Source organism: Acinonyx jubatus, chromosome A1 (assembly GCF_027475565.1).
Source record: "Acinonyx jubatus isolate Ajub_Pintada_27869175 chromosome A1, VMU_Ajub_asm_v1.0, whole genome shotgun sequence".
In the NCBI taxonomy this organism is placed as follows: domain Eukaryota; kingdom Metazoa; phylum Chordata; class Mammalia; order Carnivora; family Felidae; genus Acinonyx; species Acinonyx jubatus.
Window position 1 is genome coordinate 104,845,251 of NC_069380.1, and position 18,868 is coordinate 104,864,118.

Sequence of the window (18,868 nt, forward strand, 5' to 3'; positions counted from 1 at the left end):
CCAACTTCAGCTCAGGTCATGATCTTACAGTTGGGTGAGTTACAGCCCGGGGTCAGCTCTGTGCTGACAGCTCATAGCCTGGAACCTGCTTCGAATTCCATGTCTCCCTCTCTCTCTCCCCCTCCCCTACTCGTGCTCTGTCTCTCAAAAATAAATATTAAAAAAATAAAATTAAAAAAATAAATCTTTTGAGTGTCTTGTTAGGTTTCACCCAATACAAAAGTAAAAATTCCTGGTCGTATTGAATAATCCCATGGACTCAAGAGGCATCCTTAAAGAGGTGCAAAAGATACTCCCTTCCCCAGACCCAGAGTCACTCCCAAGGAGAACCAAAATAAAAACTGAGACGACACCTCTGAGATCTGGCAACAGTTGGTAGTACCCTACTCACGAATGGAGCATGACCCCATCTCTGTCAGGCTGCAGATAGGGAGCAGGGTCCATTTCTGTGCCTCCACGTTTTGGGGGGCCCCCACTGAGAGGGTTGAGCTGCCTGCACACACAAAAAATCTGCATGATCCAGTCAGGCAGAAAGCAAGTCACGTTCTCAGGACAGGCAATGAGACCAGTAAGAAGGCCACACCCATCCCTGGGAGAGAGAGAACCAACCACGAATGGTACCCGAACGCAAAGCCACGAATCACAGGGCAAAGACCCAATCCTTCCAAGTGTTGTTGCCTGCCACTCTGCAGGGAAGGGACAATGTGAGAGTCTACCATCCTTTCTGCACCAGGCCTCACAGGTGCAGGTCTGTAAGCATTGCTTTGATAAGAATCCTCACCCTGTGCTGGTTTCTGCCAGTTTTCCCAGGATCCTGGCAAGCAGTCTTTGCGGTCGGCAGGGTGTCCCGGTGGATCCCACCCTGGTGCCCGGAAACTGCAGAGGAGGAAAAATACATCTTCCTCTACCTCTTACAGTTAGTGGTTGGCAGAGACCTGTTTTCCCAGGGCGCCTTGTAAGTGGATGAGCTTGTCTGTGGGAATAGTTCTCCACGGTGGCCACAACCTACTTCTTCAGTCTGAAAACCAAATTTTATTCGCCCAATGCGTCACACTGCACCCGCTCCAGCTTAAGCGGTACCCAGCGCCTCCCCTGATCCGGTCCGGTTTCCGGACGGGACCCAGTGTGCCTCCCTGGATTTGGTCCGGTTTCCGGATGGGAACCAGCGACTCCCCGGATCCGGTTCTGGTTTCCGGATGGGAACCAGCGACTCCCCGGATCCGGTCTGGTTTCCAAATGAAACCCAGCGCCTCCACGGATCCGGTCTGGTTTCCGGACGGGAATCAGTGCTTCCCCGGATTCAGTCCAGTTTCCAAGTTGGACCCAGCGCCTCCCCGGATCCGGTCCGGTTTCCAAAGTGGACCCAGAGCCTCCCCGAATCCGGACCGGTTTCCAAGATGGACCCAGCGCCTCCCAGGATTCGATCAGGTTTTCAAGTCAGACCCAGTTGGACTCCTGCCAGTTTTCAGACTCAATGCAGCAAAAAGAAATGTCCAATTAAAGTCTGAAATCTCCTAAGGCAAAATCTGCAAAGCCGGGATCTGAGGGCGACTCTCCCCGGGCCTCCAGAGGTGGTGAGGAAACAGCTAGCTCCAAGGCACATCAGGTATGTTCTTCTGGTTGCTCTTTGCTGCTGGAGGTCATTGGGGGTGTCCTTCAGCTCCCCTTCTGAAGCGGGAGTTATTAAAAGAAAAACTGAGATGCATTAAAATTTGTAGGAATTCATATGAGCAAAAATCAATTGGAATCGGGTGGCATCCAATCTAACAGGTAGAAAGGACCTCTGAGGAGATGTTAAGGATCCAAAACTTACAGGCAGAAAGGAGCAGAAACAAGGAGGCTTTAGGAGGTGGAAAAACCAGGTTGGTTATTGCATGGTTACTTTTCTTTAGGGGGTGGCACGGGTCTGTCAGGCAGATTACCCAGCTGGGGCTGATCAGGTGATTGCTGACTGACTGATTTAAGATTATCATTTCTGGAAGAGCCAAAGCTATGATTAAGTCAGTTTGGTGATGTGGGGCTTAGTATAAACTGTTCAATTTTGGGCCTGGTGCCTTGTTTTTAACAGAATTACAGCTGCCATAATAATGACAATGGCTAAAATACACGCCAGGCTTTATGCTAAGAGCTACACAAATGTTTAGCACATTTTTATGCTCACAATAATCCTGAAGACATGGGTATGCTTATTATTGCCATTTTTTTGAGACAAGGAAACCTAGGCAAAGAGTTGAAGTAGTTGCCCATGGTTCCATAACTGAAGGTAATAAAGCCAGGATTTGAGCCCAAAAGTCATGCTCCAGAACAGGTGTTTGCCTGGGACAAATCTCTGGGCAAGGTTTTGTAGCATGTATATACAGAAATTAAATAGTTGGGTCACAAAGTGTGAGCATTTTATTATTTTCAGTGTCACTATTCCGGTTTATATTCCCAGCAGCACTGAATGAATGTTTCAGGCTCAGGTCTCTCTCCTCATGCAGAGAGCTTACTGGTAATGATACTATACATGATCTAAACTAGTCATCTATCTGCTGACCGTCTGAAGCCTAGGAGACGTGTGCCTTCAGCTCCACTTAGCACATTGAGTTTCTTTTGTTGTTGTTTTTTTATCTTTTTTGGACATGGCTATCTTTTCAATTTTTCTCTTTTGTACTTAATAATTACATGTTTGGGTAGAGAGCAGTCCTAAAACATGAGCTTTAGCACCACCTGGACTTTCAATTCTATTCATCTGCTCTAACCACCAAATATTTCTTAAAACTCTTCTCCTTTGTTCCATTACCAAAAATTCAACATGTTTGTGTTGATCATCTTCTTGATGAGCTAGATACAGGGCGTACAAAAACAAATAAGGAAGAATTCTTTTCTCTGAAGACCTTGCAAAGGAATTAGCCATATAAACAACTAATTATAATGAAATGTGATAAATACTAGAATGGAAGTATAATCATACTCTATGAGAATATACATGACAAAGTATTTATTTTTGCTTGAGGTGGGGCTTAGGGATGGTGACATATATGCTGGAAATTGAAAATGAGTAGGGTTTTCTTAAACTCTGAGGAAAAAAGTGAAGGTATTTAGCAAAAGTGAGGAATATGAACAATAACTTGAAGGCCTGAAAGTTCATAGCATTTTCAAGAATCAGCGAGTTGGGCAATTCATATGGTGAGTGGTGGCAATTGGGTTGCCTGGGATGGTAACTGAGAGGTGGGAGCTGGGTCACAGCTCACTACCACCTCCCTGGTTTGGCTTTTATTGATTTTGTATACAGTCTAATTTTACGCATCACTTTTCCCTTAAAGATTTTTTTTTTTTACCACAGGAACTCTTAATGATTTATACCACTTTTTAGACAATGACTCCTTTTTTCCCAGTACAATGATTTTTTTACCATAAAGTCCACTAAATAAGCATACCAAACAAAGTTGTACTTTTAACATTCTTGTTTGAAGCAAAGGCACACTTACAAATTTGTTTTATACAATAGTTTCTAGTCAAAGAATATTCCACGGAACAAATTTGAAATGCATGCTAAGTTTGGATGAACCCAGATGTGTTGCTTTGCCTGTGGATGCCAAGCAAGAGGAATAAACCTGTATTCTCTTTACTGCCTTTCCCTCTTTTGCACGTATACTATTTTCTCATGCTTTAAAACACGTAGTTTTCTGGGCAAAGACTCCAGTCTTTTCTATTTATGTCAAAGCCTTCCATATCAGGTAGTTATTTTAGAGTTTAAGTCTCAAGGGAAAGAGAATTGTCAAGCCCATATGATTTTGATATTGAATGCCTGCCTGGTATTCAAACACCTGACTTTCTACCACCCTTCAAAGAATGATACTTCATTCCTCCTCCAGCCATCATAAATCTTTCTCCTTTTAGAATAAAACTTCATTATATTACTTTGTATGTGCAAACAGTATTCACTTTCAAATTGATTATTTGTTATTAACATGTTTTTCTTACTGACTTGATGTATTATCTGAGAAAAATGTCGGGTTATTAGACTGGTACGGATGCATTCATATTTAACAAATTTTCACTTAAGAGCATTATTTTTAGAAATGCATTAAGGTTATTACAGAAGGAATAGATGTGTTTGGATTCCATAGAAGGCCATTTGTAAGAGCACAATTAATAAAAAAAAAAATTCCAGTCTACTTCTATAGATTGACAAGATTATTCCTGTTGCTTCTAATTCCAAGAAAATAATTCAATTCTGACCACTGAGAGCAGATAATTTATTGGGAAAAAAGTTATTGTATTAGTCATTTCACCAAAGTCTGTGTGAAACATCTAGTCAGGAAGGGTAAGAGTGAGAGCTGCTGGGGGTCACAATAGCCAGAGATCCAGGGCTATCTTTTAAAAGATATATAGAAAGAGCAGGGGAGAAAGGCAGATAAGGAGAGGGAAAGAATCATAAGCAGGCTTCATGCTCAGCAAAGAGCCCAATGTGGGGCTTGATCCCATGACCCTGGGATCATGACCTGAGCTGAAATTAAGAGCTGGACGCTTGAACAACTGAGCCACCCAGGCGCCCCAGGGCTATCTTTTTTTGTGCTGCCACTCTTTTCTGCCTCATTCTTGTCTATCTCTCCCTCACATTCCAGTTCCAAGGAGAGATATCTAATTGGCATGGACTGGGTTATTCCTACATTTTAGTGACTACTTTGGAAAATAGTTTCTCAAAGTAGGTTTTTTTATTAACTATGAAAATGAGTAAAGTGTACTTACTGTAGGAGAAACAACAGAAATCCACCGGATTCTATCAATAGTTCTATCACACACACACACACACACACACACACACACACACACACACCTATTTTCCTCCATATATGAAAATTTTCACATACCCTCAGGTGACATAATCAATCTCAAACAGAACATACTCTGAGCCCTGTGGAGTAGATTAACCAAATGATAACCATTTTAAGGCATTCATCTTCAAGTCTGGAATCTCTGGATTATATATCATCCTTGTTTCTGCAGCTACTTACCAGCTGTTTATGTCTTCCCTTAACAACCCTTTATATGTATTGGTGTTGTTGTCATTGTTGTTTTTTCTAAACATGTATTAAATAGTGGTGGCCTTCTGGTAACCTTCACATGGGACAAAACTATTATTAGCCTTGGTCAATTCTGAGAGTTTCATTTGGGCAAACCATTACCTGTGCCTATGACTCAGTATGGAAACTCTTCTCAGTTCTTTAAAGAGGACATAAAGAAAGGTGTTATTCAAAATACCATCAATTGGAGAAACTGTCTTTCTCCACTGTCTTTTAGGGCCACACATAAGTAGGACTGAATTACATTTAGAGAGGAGCATGAAGCACCATCTGAAAACCAAACTAGTTTTTCATTCTCCATCACCCAATCAAAGGGAATTGCTAGCAAATCTATAGATAGGGATTTAGGAAAAAGTAAGGGTGTCTTTTAAGTATTTGAGATGACATAAATCTCTCAGATACTTCCATGTGGCAAACTACTGGCTATTCACAAAACTCATCATTCTTTTATTCTCTCTGGAGTTATTTCTAGGCTATTTGTAGCAGCTTCCTTTCTTGTGAAGTGTGATCATATGACTGTGTTCTACCTCACGGAATTGTAAGGTACCATTTCAGGCAAAGACGTTTAAAAAGTTTTGGGCTTCTTTTGCAGTTTTTTAAATCTTCCCTGATATGCTGTATATGTAGAGGATAGCAGTGCTCTAGGGGATGGCAGTAATTTAAGAAGCAGAGATTCTGGATCTCTGAACCACTGTGTGGATGAGTGCTGCCAGCAAGGAACACCCATACTGGGATGTCACATGAATGAGAAATCTACCTCTGTTGGATTAAATGCCTGAAGCTCTACATGTATTGTAGAAATTAGTATTAATCCCTGGCTTGAGAAACACTAATGTCTTGCATTTGGTTCTTCGTACTATAATGGCCTTTATATCAGTGGCCACTGAACTAGCACAGGGATTCTGCCATTGGCCAAAGACGCCTACCCAAGTATACACCAGTAAGCTGGAAAGTAGTTACCGGATAGGTTTGTTGTTCCATCGGCCTTGGCAAGTATTCCATTTTGGCACTTGATCCCACTGGCCTCATTCTGACTCTTAGACCACAGTGACTTTATGGCTTTCTCAAACTAAGGTTAACTAGAACTCTTTATCCAGTTCTGCCTAAAAGATTTAGGTAGTTCTCTGTCTTGTTTTTCACAACGCACATTACCTTATGTTGATTTAGAAGGCTGGAAGAAAGTACTAGAGAACATAATATGGTGCTACAGAATATCCGTCCTTAACATGTATGATTTTGACTTTATTCCAGGGTCTCTAAGTATGGGAAATTGACTCAGAGGCCATGAATGTAGTATGGATAGCTCAATTTGGTCTTTAGAATATTTTTGGTTATATAGATCTAGTAAAATTATACTACCTATTACTCATATATCTGTGGTTCCATGATTAATAAACCTCAGCTGGAGGTCTCTGTGTGTCTGGCAATCTTGGAACTTGGATGATCATGCTGACTCTCTTGTTTGCTAGGAAAACCAGTGATAATATTCTGCTCGTACACACTAGTGCTTTTTAGTGGTCAGCATCCAGTTTGATTCTTGGTGCCTGCCTCCTATTGGTCATTAATTATTTTGAATGTATGCCCTGATAGTAAAGGTGAATGCTGTATGTCTGCCACTGCCTGGACTTGGCAGGTCTGAGTTCTTCCCAATCATGTTGATATCAGTAAGCCCAGTTATCAGGGTTGAGAGCTACATGGGATGATCATTTCAGAGGATATATATATATATCTCAGAGGATATATATCTTGGAGAAAAATGAAGTTACATTTCTCATTCATAGGGTTTTGACTTGTGACAAATTTATATCTACTATAGTAATTTAAAATTAAAGTATGATATAAAGTACTTTAAACCAAATTATTCAATTAAATACAACTAATGAAAAGTTTTTATTCCTGAGGCTACCAGAAAGAAATAGAAGGCTGGCCATCATGGAAAAGCCACATTTTGCTGGTATTACTCGCATGTGTTTTGCAGCTTTCAAAAGTTCAGTAATTCATATCTTTTCTTTTCCAGATATTTGAGTAAAAAATAATATTTCAGGTAGATGTGAACCCATTATTCTGCTACTTACCTCTGTGCACACATATACCCTATTTTGAGATGCATGGGGAAAAGTTATAGATTCAATTGGATGTCCAGTAAAAAGTTTTTTTTAAATTTTTTAAATGTTTATTCATTTTTGAGAGAGAGAGAGAGACTGTGTGTGTGTGTGTGTGTGTGTGTGTGTGTGTGTGCACGTGCACGCATGCATCGGGCAGGGGCATAGAGAGGGGGACGGGGATCTGAAGTGGGCTCTGAGCTGACAGCAGCAAGCCTGATGCAGAGCTCAAACTCATGAACCATGAGATCACAACCTGAGAGTAAGTTGGAAGTTGAACCGACTGAGACACCTAGGTACCCCCAGTAAAAAGTTTTTAAAGTCATTCTTTTTCAGTTAAGTAAGGACTTTGTCATGTGTTGAGAGTCAAAGAGTGGGAAAAGACCGATGTGCTCAAGGATAGTGGTGAATAGTAAAGTTTACCATTAGCTTTGGGGAATTAGGAATGGGTTAGAAGGGTAAAATGACTACCAACTAGTGATAACCCTTTCTTCTGACATAGCTAAGAGATCATGATCTGGAGTGGAATTGAAGCCAAGCTATCATCCTTCTGCTGTACCATATTGCCTACAGCGGGTTCCTTGGGTAGCTCTTTACACATCACTCCGAAGCTATTTAGTCAATGAAGTAATGTTTGCTCCAGGTATTAAGATGGATCTACAGTGGTGGAATCTGAATGAATATTCCTTTTAATTGATATTCCAATTCTGAGTAATTAGGAAAAATGTTGAGGTGGTAGTTGATGCCCTGTGGTTGCAGTACTAAAAGTAGAATATAGTAGAAGCCTTCCTTAGATCTGAGAGTGAATAGCATGTACCAATACAACATAAAAAATCATAGACTCTGTATGTTTTTCTCTAGTGCTTCATTAAGAGTACAAGACATGGGGGCGCCTGGGTGGCTCAGTCAGCTAATGTCCGACTCTTGATTTTGGCTCAGGTCATGATCTCAGGCTCCTGAGATCGTGCCCCAAGCCTGGCTCTGCACTAGCGTGGAACCTGCTTAAGATTCTCTCTCTCCCTCTCTCTCTGCCCCTCTCCCTGGCTCGTGTGCACTTTCTCTCTCAAACAAAAACAAAAACAAAAACAAAAACACCAGTGGAAGGTATGGTATAACTTTGTCACATACTCAAAGAAAGGGTAAAGGATTTATTTTTTTTGATTTTTTTGGTAAACATTTTTTTATTATTTAAACACCAGATTTTTAACGTAGGACAAACACTTGAAGACTTTGTATCTTCTCACTGGCATGCCATTTTTTGTCACTCAATGTGGTAATTTGAAACCATCGAACAATATTACTTTACACGAGATTAACCACCCTCGCTCTTTTGTGGAGACAATACCTGAGATAGAGGATCAACTTGTTTTTTTCCAGTTAAGCTTGACAGAATGATGAAATCTGAATGATTATCATTGTCTTTCCTTTTAAAAAGGGTTTGTTTAAAGGGCCAAATATGGTAGTAGTCTTTTTGAAAATTCTTTTTAGGTTCAACTCCAGGCAGCTCAGATCTTTTATAAAAACTCCAGCCCTCACTGGGTCCCTTAAGAGTAATCAACCGAAGATCTGTAATATGAAACTTCTGTGTGAATTAACTTCCCCCAGATGGGGCAAACCACAGTGTCTTTTAATGCACTAATGGTATCAAAATGCATGAACATCAGATATAACTGCATGCTCACATTTGACACCAATCTGGTATTTTAATAAAGGAATTATAATGTAGGGCACTAGGGAAATCACAGTACATCCTCACATCCTGCTTACTACTGCTTAATAATCACATAAAGTCTTCTTTCGATCACACTACCCTCCTAGGCTTGAATAATAGGATCATAAGAAAGAGATAAGGCAGAAATTAGAATTTAGGACTCCCCAGTATTAATGACTAATGGATTCCCCATTTACCATTAAACACTTTAACCACTGCTCATTGGCTCATGGGGAATATTACTTTCCTTCTGGTCTTAAACAAAATATAGATAATAAAAATAATTTAGGAAACTTCTTTTTGGGACCTGCCCTTAACTCATATTAACACTCTTGGAAAGTCATGTAACTACTGGACTTTGAAAGACAAATGGAACTTTTAAACACCTTTTTCGTTTTTTAATGCAACGTTCCAACTATGAGATTTGACTGTGAAAAAGCCTTCACGATATTGTATTTAATATTTTGTTTTAAAGGAAAACAATTAACACCCTATGCTTTTCCTAAGAACACGTCTTTCTTAATTGTTAAAATTTTACAAAATTGAAACATATGACTTAGAAGGGGCATATGGATACACAATCTTGCAGTTACTCAAAGTGTTCACTTTTTTCTTCATAGTTTACAAAATGTAGAGGAGAGAGAATTATTTTAAAAATTATGTGTAGTTGTAGAGTTTTTGTTATGGTATTTCTATAATAATTGTAAAAGAGAACTCTAAACTTCTTATCCCATCTCCTAATAAATGAAATGAATCCAGAATTCCAGCCATCTTATTGCATCCTATAACTTCTCCCACCTGTAAGAATGAATTAACTCTGCAAGAATAATAACGTTTCCCTTCCACATCTTTAAGCTAAAGCATACTGAAGAATTGACAACTGTAAAAACTATTTTCTCAAATTAGATACATTGATGAATATACTTGATTCTAAGAAATGTTATCAAGGTTGTCAGTGAACGTAGCTATCTTGTGAAATGGAATTTGGTTATGTATTCACAAGTGTTTTGTGTTGCACCATAATTTTCCTACTCATACCTCAGCTACAACTACCTAACAGCCACCACAACTTTTCATTTCTACCTGAATTACAGAAGAATTTTCAGAGAAGACAAATTTGATTTCAGGCTTCAATTTTAAACTAAAAAATATAGCATTAGAACACAAAGTTGAAATATATGGGGAACCAGGGGCTGACAAATGTGAACTTAGGTTTCCAGAAAACCAAGAAAAAAACAAGGAATTTTCCTGCAAAAAGGTACATTAAATGGTTGCATAGAAAGTTTACTACATATAACCTGTGTTTGTGTCATAAAACTTATGATGTCTGTGTCATATATGGGACATATGCAGGATGTCATAACTGCCCCTGGGGCAGGCAAGCTCCAATCTTTTCAAAGATGGTAGATCTTTCTTCCTTCCTTCCTTTCTTTCTTTCTTTTCTTTCATGTTTATTTATTTTTGAGAGGCAGAGAGAGACAGAAGGAGAGTGGGGGTGGGGCCAAGAGAGGGAGACACAGAATCCAAAGAAGGCTCTAGGCTCTGAGCTGTCAGCACAGAGCCCGATGCGGGGCTTGAAACTTTGATCGCGAGATCATCACCTGAGTGGAAGTCAGATGCTTAACCAACTGAGCCACCCACCCAGGCGCCCCAATTATTATTTCTTTAGTATCACTGACAAAATGTGGTAGTTGTATCTTCTATATTCAACAATATTTTTTTCTTCATCAGTCTGCTGAATTACTTCTGGCTTCTGGATTTTTTTTTTTTGTATAGAAATAAACCTGGAAGGCTTTGGGTCCAGGAATGAGACTCTAAAAAGAAAAACTGAAGGCTAGTTTATTGCCTATAGAGTGTGTCTACTTATGGAGGGGAAAATAGCATTAGAAAAGCACCCACGTTTATAAATCATTCATTCACTCCTTCAGAATCTATTTATTGCTTATGGGGTATAAAGAGCCTGACATCAAAAAGCACACAGTCGACTGCCTTGGATGTACTGATAGGAGTTATGACTTGGTGATGGCCTTTATAGAGCTGCATACACATGCTAAGGTTTTGCCAACCAGAGAGGCTTTTGGCAGAGGCAATATCTGAACTGTGTGGCTAAAAGGAGGAGCAGAGTTAGTAAGGGAATACGTGTATGGAGAGGAAGATACTCAAAGCACAGTCTCCTCCCCTCATCCAGGCAAAGCCTCAGGTACAAGCAATTGCAAGGAAAGAAGTGTCAAAAATAAGTCAGTTGGCTCTAGAGAACTAAGTTCTGTACAGGCTTGCAGAGATGCTAGGATGTTTGGGCTTCTTCCTAAGTTAGTGGGTAGTCATTGAATAATTTTAAACAGGAAAATGATTTGTTTTGGAAAAGTCATTTTGGTATACTGTGGAGTCACTGGTATACTGTTGGGGGGTGGGGCAGAGTGAGTCAAGCTTCCAAAGGGCTAGAGGGGCTCCTGCTTGCGGTCCTTGTGTGATGTGATAAGGGTCTGGCCAAGGGGGTGGTCAGACGTGGACAACTTTGCGAGGCTTGGCAACGAGAGGAGAGGTGGGAATCGAGGTCTCTTTCATACGCTTACTTGGGGGAACCAGTCTGATGGTACCGCGTCTTACTGAGAGAGGGAGAGCAGGAGAAGACTGAAGTCTGGGGCTCACCAGGGATGCTGAAATAGAGATTGCATTTGGGTACCCTGCTGCCTTGCTGCACCTTCAGATGAATTCAGCTGAATCTGGCTGAGAGAGGATAGCTGGCCAGGACCAAAGCTTTATTTCCGGTGCTAGATTTAGATTAACAGAGGAAACTTGAATTATTGGCCTCTATGGAAGCCACTGACTCCAGAGGAGAAATTCTCCCTTCAGCAATGCTGGGCACTAGTCCATTTGGAACAAAAAATGCTGGAAGAGGAAAAGACAAAAACTTCATTTGGATATAGTAAAAGGAAAGAGGATATTTTAAAATTGACTAAATAAAGAGGAGTTAAGGCAAGTATTACATTCTACAGCAAAACTCCGTTTTATGTATAGTTGTTAAATTGTAAAGAGAAGATATTTATGTGGAAAGTTTATACAGATTTTGAGTTTTGCCTTGACTCACAAAAGTTCACTTTGTAGCTTTTTTTCCTCTATTGGCCTGCTAAATGTAACATTCGATTCTGTGCTGTCTTCAAAAATTAATCGATAGCTTAGTCATAATCTAATTTGAGGTTTCCGTTGGTGGCAGCATCTCTGTGCTTAATTACTTTTTATCTGTTGAATGACTCTATTTGTTTTGGGGCATCTAAGGCAGGGAAGGTCTTCTGGGATCCACGAACTCCTGAAATTGCATACAAAGCCTGTGCATAGGTATTTGGAACCTTTGTCAGACAGAAAGTGCACTAGAGTCGGTGCTAGGGCACACATGGGGTCTGAGTTTTCCAGGTCTCAGTCATAAATCCTGCAAAGCTCCCCCTCTCCATTTTCTCTCACTTATGTTAGTTTGGGGCAGAGATTTTGGCTCCATGTTATCTGACTTTCTGACGTATTTGGTTCCTGGCTCCAGGCAGAAAGGGCCTCTTTTAACAAAGCCATATATTCTTCCCTTCCTGCTTTCAGATGGGCCAGCCTTAACAAAGTGGCTGTCTCTTCTCAAGCATGAAACAGTTTGTCTCTCTTGGCTCTTGGTTGCAAGCAATGGAACACAACTCTGTCTAATTTAAGGGTAAGGAATTTTGTGGAAATGTATAAGGTAGGACATGAGAGGAGGTCAGGAAGTAGGAGTGGAAGCAGAGTCTCACCTCTAAAATGCTCCGATTAGGGCATTGCCACTGGCTGAGAGTGTCCTGAAATTACATCTATTATCATTGCACATCCCTGCCATTGAACACTGTACCATGAACTTCATCTCTGTGTCCCTCATTGAGAGTACAAAATCTGGGAAAAAAAGAACCTGGTGGCTGAGTCTAGGCACATGTCGCCATCATAGCTGCTGGTATAGGAGGGGGTATACTTGGCTTTCTTTGGCCCTTGTATCAGGATATGGTGGTGCCTCTCATCAAGGCTCACACAGTGAAGATTCCTTCCAGGAGGAAGGGGTTTGTATAGACAACAAAGGACAAATAATTCACTACAAGTTTGCCCCTTTGGCTACCTCTAGTTTTCTTTCTGCTTATGATTACATTTTAAAATGTCTTCACCTAACATCATGTCACTCTTTCCTGGGCAGTTGAAGACGTGCTTCTTCCTCTCCTCTTGGAGGAAAATCCACAGCAAGTCAGGCTCCAATCCAGAATCTCAGGGTGATGTCCACTATTCAGTTTTGCACAGCCCCACTTCAGAATCCTGCCACTGATGGTGTGCATTACATCATTAATTACTACCAACAAACCTCCCCCAAGAAAAGGGTACTTCATTAAATTGTGTAAAAATAGCCCTGACTCAACAGGGAAGAAAAAAAATAGGTAGAGGCATTAGTCTTTGTTTCTGCAACTGGCCATGAGGCAGTAGCTGGTATTTATGACTTTCTTCCTCCACCACCCATTTCTGTTTGCTTTGCCCTCTGCTAGCACCTCAGCTGGCTGGGATTCTTTACCCAGTGGGGTCACTCAAACCTTCATTCCTGAGGGATCTAAGGTTTTGGTGGTTCTGCCTGAATAGATTGCCAGAGTCCTTGATTAACTTTTAGCACTAGACTTGGTAATATGAGAAGGTGTTCTGTTTATTCTCCTCCCTGCTCCCATTGTACAACAGCGATCCTATTTTTTTCTTAAAAACTAGAATCAATCAAATCAGGCTAAAACACACACTCTCTCTCTGTTTTTTTTTTTGTTTGTTTGTTTGTTTTTGCTTGTCTTCACAGTGGCATAAAGAGTATGAAATGGCCCAATGAAAGTTTCAGTTCCATTAAATGTTGAAAGCATTCCTCTCTTTTGTCCATACCAGCAGAATCTGGGAATGATGGGATGGAAAGGAGAAATTTGTAAGCTGTAATTACTAATTAAGTAATTGTGAATAACATCATCTTTATAATCCCTGGTTCCTGGATTAACACAGTTTGACTTTGGGAAAAACAGAATCGCTTACTACTACTTGCTGGTATAGAACTGTTAATGTTTCTGCGGAACTACACCATCAATTTGCAAAGCACTTATCCTACATGATGACTTAAATCAATCTTCACCGGTCTGTTTCACCTGTTTTGGCTCTAGATGATTGGCACATGACAAAACCAATATATCCACTGGTCATGTTTAAGATAAAGTAAATGCCTCAGTTGGAAGCAATGCTGTATGGGCTACACAGACCTGGCTTACCCTGAACAAATGCCCATTAGCTTTAATTCTGTGAATAGTAGTGGATCACACTAGAGCCCTGGTTTCTCAGGAATTAAGTGTTGGCTCTCAGACAGGGTTTTATATTTATCTAAATATTTGGGTACTTTTCTTTTCTTATAACATAGTCAACCTGCTAAATGCCAAAAGTTACACAGCTAGTAAGTGGCGGAGCCAGAATTTGAATTCAAACAGGCTGACTCTTATATAACAAGCTCTTATCTTTATGTAATGCACCTCCTCCCTGAATTTGTTACTTACGATATTATTATCCCTCAGGATTACTAGGCTCTTCTTTATTAACAGAGCCTTTGGGTCTGTGAAATGACCTTGTTATAGGAATTGGGTGAGAGGTCAAGAATTTAGTTTCTATTTTGATGGTATTTTTTACCAGACATAGAAATTTTTTCAATTATGTAAGTAAAATAAGACTTCACTGTGTTGTCCTTCTATTTTAGCCCCAGAAACCATTGCCAAAAATATCTACATTGGAACATTCTGATTGCTATAGTAACTATGCCTCCTTCCCCTTTGAGAATTAAAAACCTCCTCCTCCCCTTCTCCTCCTGTTCCTTGTTCTCCTCCTCCCTTCCTAGTTCTCCGCTGCTGCTGCTGCTGCTGCTTCTTCCTCTTCTTCTTCTTCTTCTTCTTCTTCTTCTTCTTCTTCTTCTTCTTCTTCTTCTTCTTCTTCTTCTCCTCCTCCTCCTCCTCCTCCTCCTCCTCCTCCTCCTTCTTCTTCTTCTTCAAAGATATCTATTGCTTTGAAACAAGCCATCATAAAACACAATGGCTTAATACAATAAGAATTCATTATTTCTCATAAATCTGTAGAATGAGTGGAAGTTTTTGCCCAATATAGTTTTGTTGGGGGCACTGGGATGATTAGAAAGTCCAAAATGGTGTCATTCATATGAATAGCAACTGGTCTTGGCCCCTTACTGGGAACTTAACTGAGGTCTTAGTTATCCTCCACCTGGAATCCCTGCGTGGGTTCTCAGTCATCCCCAGAATTGGGTTCTAAGAAGGAGCATTCCAAGAGGGCACGTCCTAATATGCAATCACTTATAAACCCTTTGCTCACTTTATGGGTGCTAATGTCTCATTGGCCAAGGCTGGTCACATGGCAAGCTCATAGTCACAGAGAGGAAAGACTACTAGAAGGTGTGCTTTTTTGAAGGCCATTGAAGTTTACCACAACTTTCCTTAAGTATTCCTTGCTCTCATTCTCTGCTAGCATAGTCATTATTTTTTCCTTGATGGTTCTGTCTGCAATTCCTTCTATAATGCTACTTTCATAGTCTTCCAAAGTTTCCTTCCTTATTTTTTGGTCTTGAGCCAATGTTTAATTAACAACTTTTAAAAAAGGTAAAGAAATTCAAATATGTTTATTTCTTTTATTTTTTCTTTTTCTTTTTTTTTTTGACTGTGTACCATTCTAACTTGCAAGTTTTATTTATTTATTTATTTATTTATTTATTTATTTATTTATATTATATTTTTAATATAATTTATTGTCAAGTTAGCTAGCATACAGTGTGTACTATGTGCTCTTCGTTTTGGGGGTAGATTCCCATGATTCATCATTTACATACAACACCCAGTGCTCATCCCAACAAGTGCCCTCCTCAATGCCCATCACCCATTTTCCCCTCCCCTCTGCTCCCCCCATCAGCACTCAGACTGTTCTCTGTATTTAAGAATCTCTTATGGTTTGCTTCCCTCTCCGTTTGAAATTATTTTTTCCCCTTCCCTTCCCCCATGGTCTTCTGTTAAGTTTCTCAAGTTCTACATGTGAGTGAAAACATAGGATATCTGTCTTTCTGTGACTGACTTATTTCACTTAGTGTAATACCCTCCATTTCCATCCTCATTATTGCAAATGGTAAGATTTCATTCTTTCTCATTGCCAAGTAGCATTCCATTGTATATATAAACCACATCTTCTTTATCCATTCATCACTTGATGGACACTTAGGCTCTTTCCATAATTTGGCTATTGTTGAAAACACTACTATAAACATTGGGGTACATGTGCCCCGCTGAATCAGCACTCCTGTATCCTTTGGATAAATTCTTAGTAGTGCTATTGCTGGGTCATAGGGTAGTTCTATTTTTAATTTTTTGATAAACCTCCACACTGTTTTCAGGGTGGCTGCACCAGTTTGCATTCCCACCAACAGTGTAGGAGGGTTCCTCTTTCTCCACATCCTTGCCAGCATCTGTTGTTTCCTGAGTTGTTAATTTTAGCCTGCACTGCAAAGGAAACAATCAACAAAATGAAATCCAACCAACAGAATGGGAGAATATATTTGCAAATGACATATTGGATAAAAGGTTAGTATCCAAAATATGTAAAGAACTTACCAAACTCAATACCCAAAAACCAAATAATCCAGTGAAGAAATGGGCAGAAGACATGAATAGAAACATTTCCAAAGAAGAAATTCAAATACATTAAAAAAAAATTAAAAGCAAAAGAAGTATGTGAATATGAGATAAGGAGGTCTTATTTTTTTCCTTCTTGCTTATATTAACATATTAAATTATCTCAATATTAAAATTATATATGTCTTTGATAAAACCCAACATCTTTATTTTTTGATTCAAGATTCTTGGGAAAAGTTTTTATTGCCGAGTGCTGATAATTTACTCTTCTATATATTTAAATTAATTTTTCCCAAGTTTGAAATTATAGAGTAGGGACAACCAAAGTTTTTTCCTGAAAGCTTTTTATACTAATAAAAAGACATACTCATTTACACTATACAAAATAAGCAACTTTAATAATAATGAGTATCACTGCTTAAGCACATTCTATTTTGAGGTAGTGGTGAGAATCAATGGAGATAGTGGATACTCAGTACACATACTTCAGCAATAGAGTTTGAATGATTCATATTTGAAATGTATAGTGTATATTTTTAAAATATAACTTAATTATATAAGTAAGTTATATTTAGGTATATTTAGATAATTTATTCTCCTCCCTTCCTGTTAATTTAAGTAAAATTTAACTAAAATTTACAATAAATGAACTAAACAGTAGATTATCATGAAAAACCGAAGGAAGGGGCGTCTGGATGGTTTGTTTGGTTGAGTGTCCAACTCTTGATTTCAGCTCAGGTTATGATCCCATGGTTGGGATTAGCATGGAGCCTCCTTGGGATTCTCTCTCTCTCTCTTTCCCTCTTTCTTTCCTTCTCTCTCCCTCTCTTCTCCCCTTCTCCCCTGCTCGTGTTCTCTCTTTCTCTCTCTAAAATAAAATATAAAAATTTAATTAAAAATAAATAAAAACCAGGGGTAGATGCAATTGATTACTCTGCCCGAGTCAAGTCAGTATCAGTGGTATGCTGATAATAAGTCGTTCTTAAGACTATGTGAGAATTCTGGGGCACTTGGGTGGCTTCGTGGGTTAATGACTAACTCTTGATTGGGGCTCACTTCATGATCTCACAGGTTCATGAGTTTGAGCCTTGCACTGTTAGTGCAGAGCCTGCTTGGGATTCTCTCTCTTGGCCCCTCCCCCACATTCTCTCTCTTTCTCTCTCTCTCTTTCAAGATAAGTAAACTTAAAAATGTGAGAAGTCTAATTAGTGCTTCACTACTAAGCTGTATCTGGAAGTCAGCTGATTCAACACTTTTCTTAGGAAAGCAACATAATTCTTAGCAACCTTATTTTTCTATTTTCCCAGGAAAACCATTAGAATATGGAAAATTCCAGCACTTACCATTATGATTTTTTACTCCTCAACTTCTGGAAAAACTATTTGTGCTCAAAAAATATATTAGAAATATCCTAACTTCTGGGGTGGTCTGTTTTCTTTTTCTGTAAAAATACACACACATACACACACACTCAAAACTGTCTAACCTTTAGCGTCAGGAGGGATAATCTACTTTGGGAAATTGGTTATAAAATCCAAAAAGCGCTGGAGTTGAATAGCTGTGAGATAAATTTTAATCTCACTAGTCAAACCGTGGCTTGTCATTGATGTCATTGGAAGTGATATAGCGTGTACTATGTCCACCACAATAACATGTTCGTTGTTTCTGAATTCCAGTAATTTTTTGAATTATGAAAAAAAGCTTTCCTCTAAAACATTGATTGAGGTGAGGCAGGACAAAGTGAAGTGATTTTGAATCCATTTTTCTGTGTGATTGGGGACCCAGTTTTACCACTTCTCAGTAAGTGGGTGGTCAGTTGCTCCTTTTTCCCCCCATGAAGTGAACAGTATTTTTAGCTTTTTGTTCCTCCCTAAAGATGGTTTTAATGTTAAAACAAAACCCAGTGTATGCAGTCACTCTATTCACTGAAATCATTTAGCATATACACCACAGACATGTATTTGTCTAATTTTTGAACTGTAGTCTTCTTGGCATTCTTAAATCAGGGGAAAAAATTAACTTTTGAATTAGTTAACAGAAAAACCCATATGAGCACTTTTAAATGATAAATCAATATTTGAAACAATTCATAAATATACATTCATTGTAGAAAACTTGAAAAATATGATTAAAAGAAAGAAAAAGTAATTTAAATTTCCTGAGACCATGGCACCCTCTACTAATATTTTGGGATATATCTGTTAGGACTGTTTTTAAGTAAATATGTGTAGGGAGTAGGATAGTTTACTGAAATAATAATTTGTCTTTTGTTCTTTGGCTGTAGGTAATTTTCCTTTCCAT

General features: G+C 39.2%; 1 pseudogene; it reads left to right on the top strand.

Moving 5' to 3' along the window:
• The first annotated feature begins 963 nt into the window (after nucleotides 1–963).
• The window catches only part of LOC106970693 (5'-nucleotidase domain-containing protein 2-like), a 39,492-nt pseudogene continuing 21,587 nt past the window's right edge, over nucleotides 964–18,868 (top strand).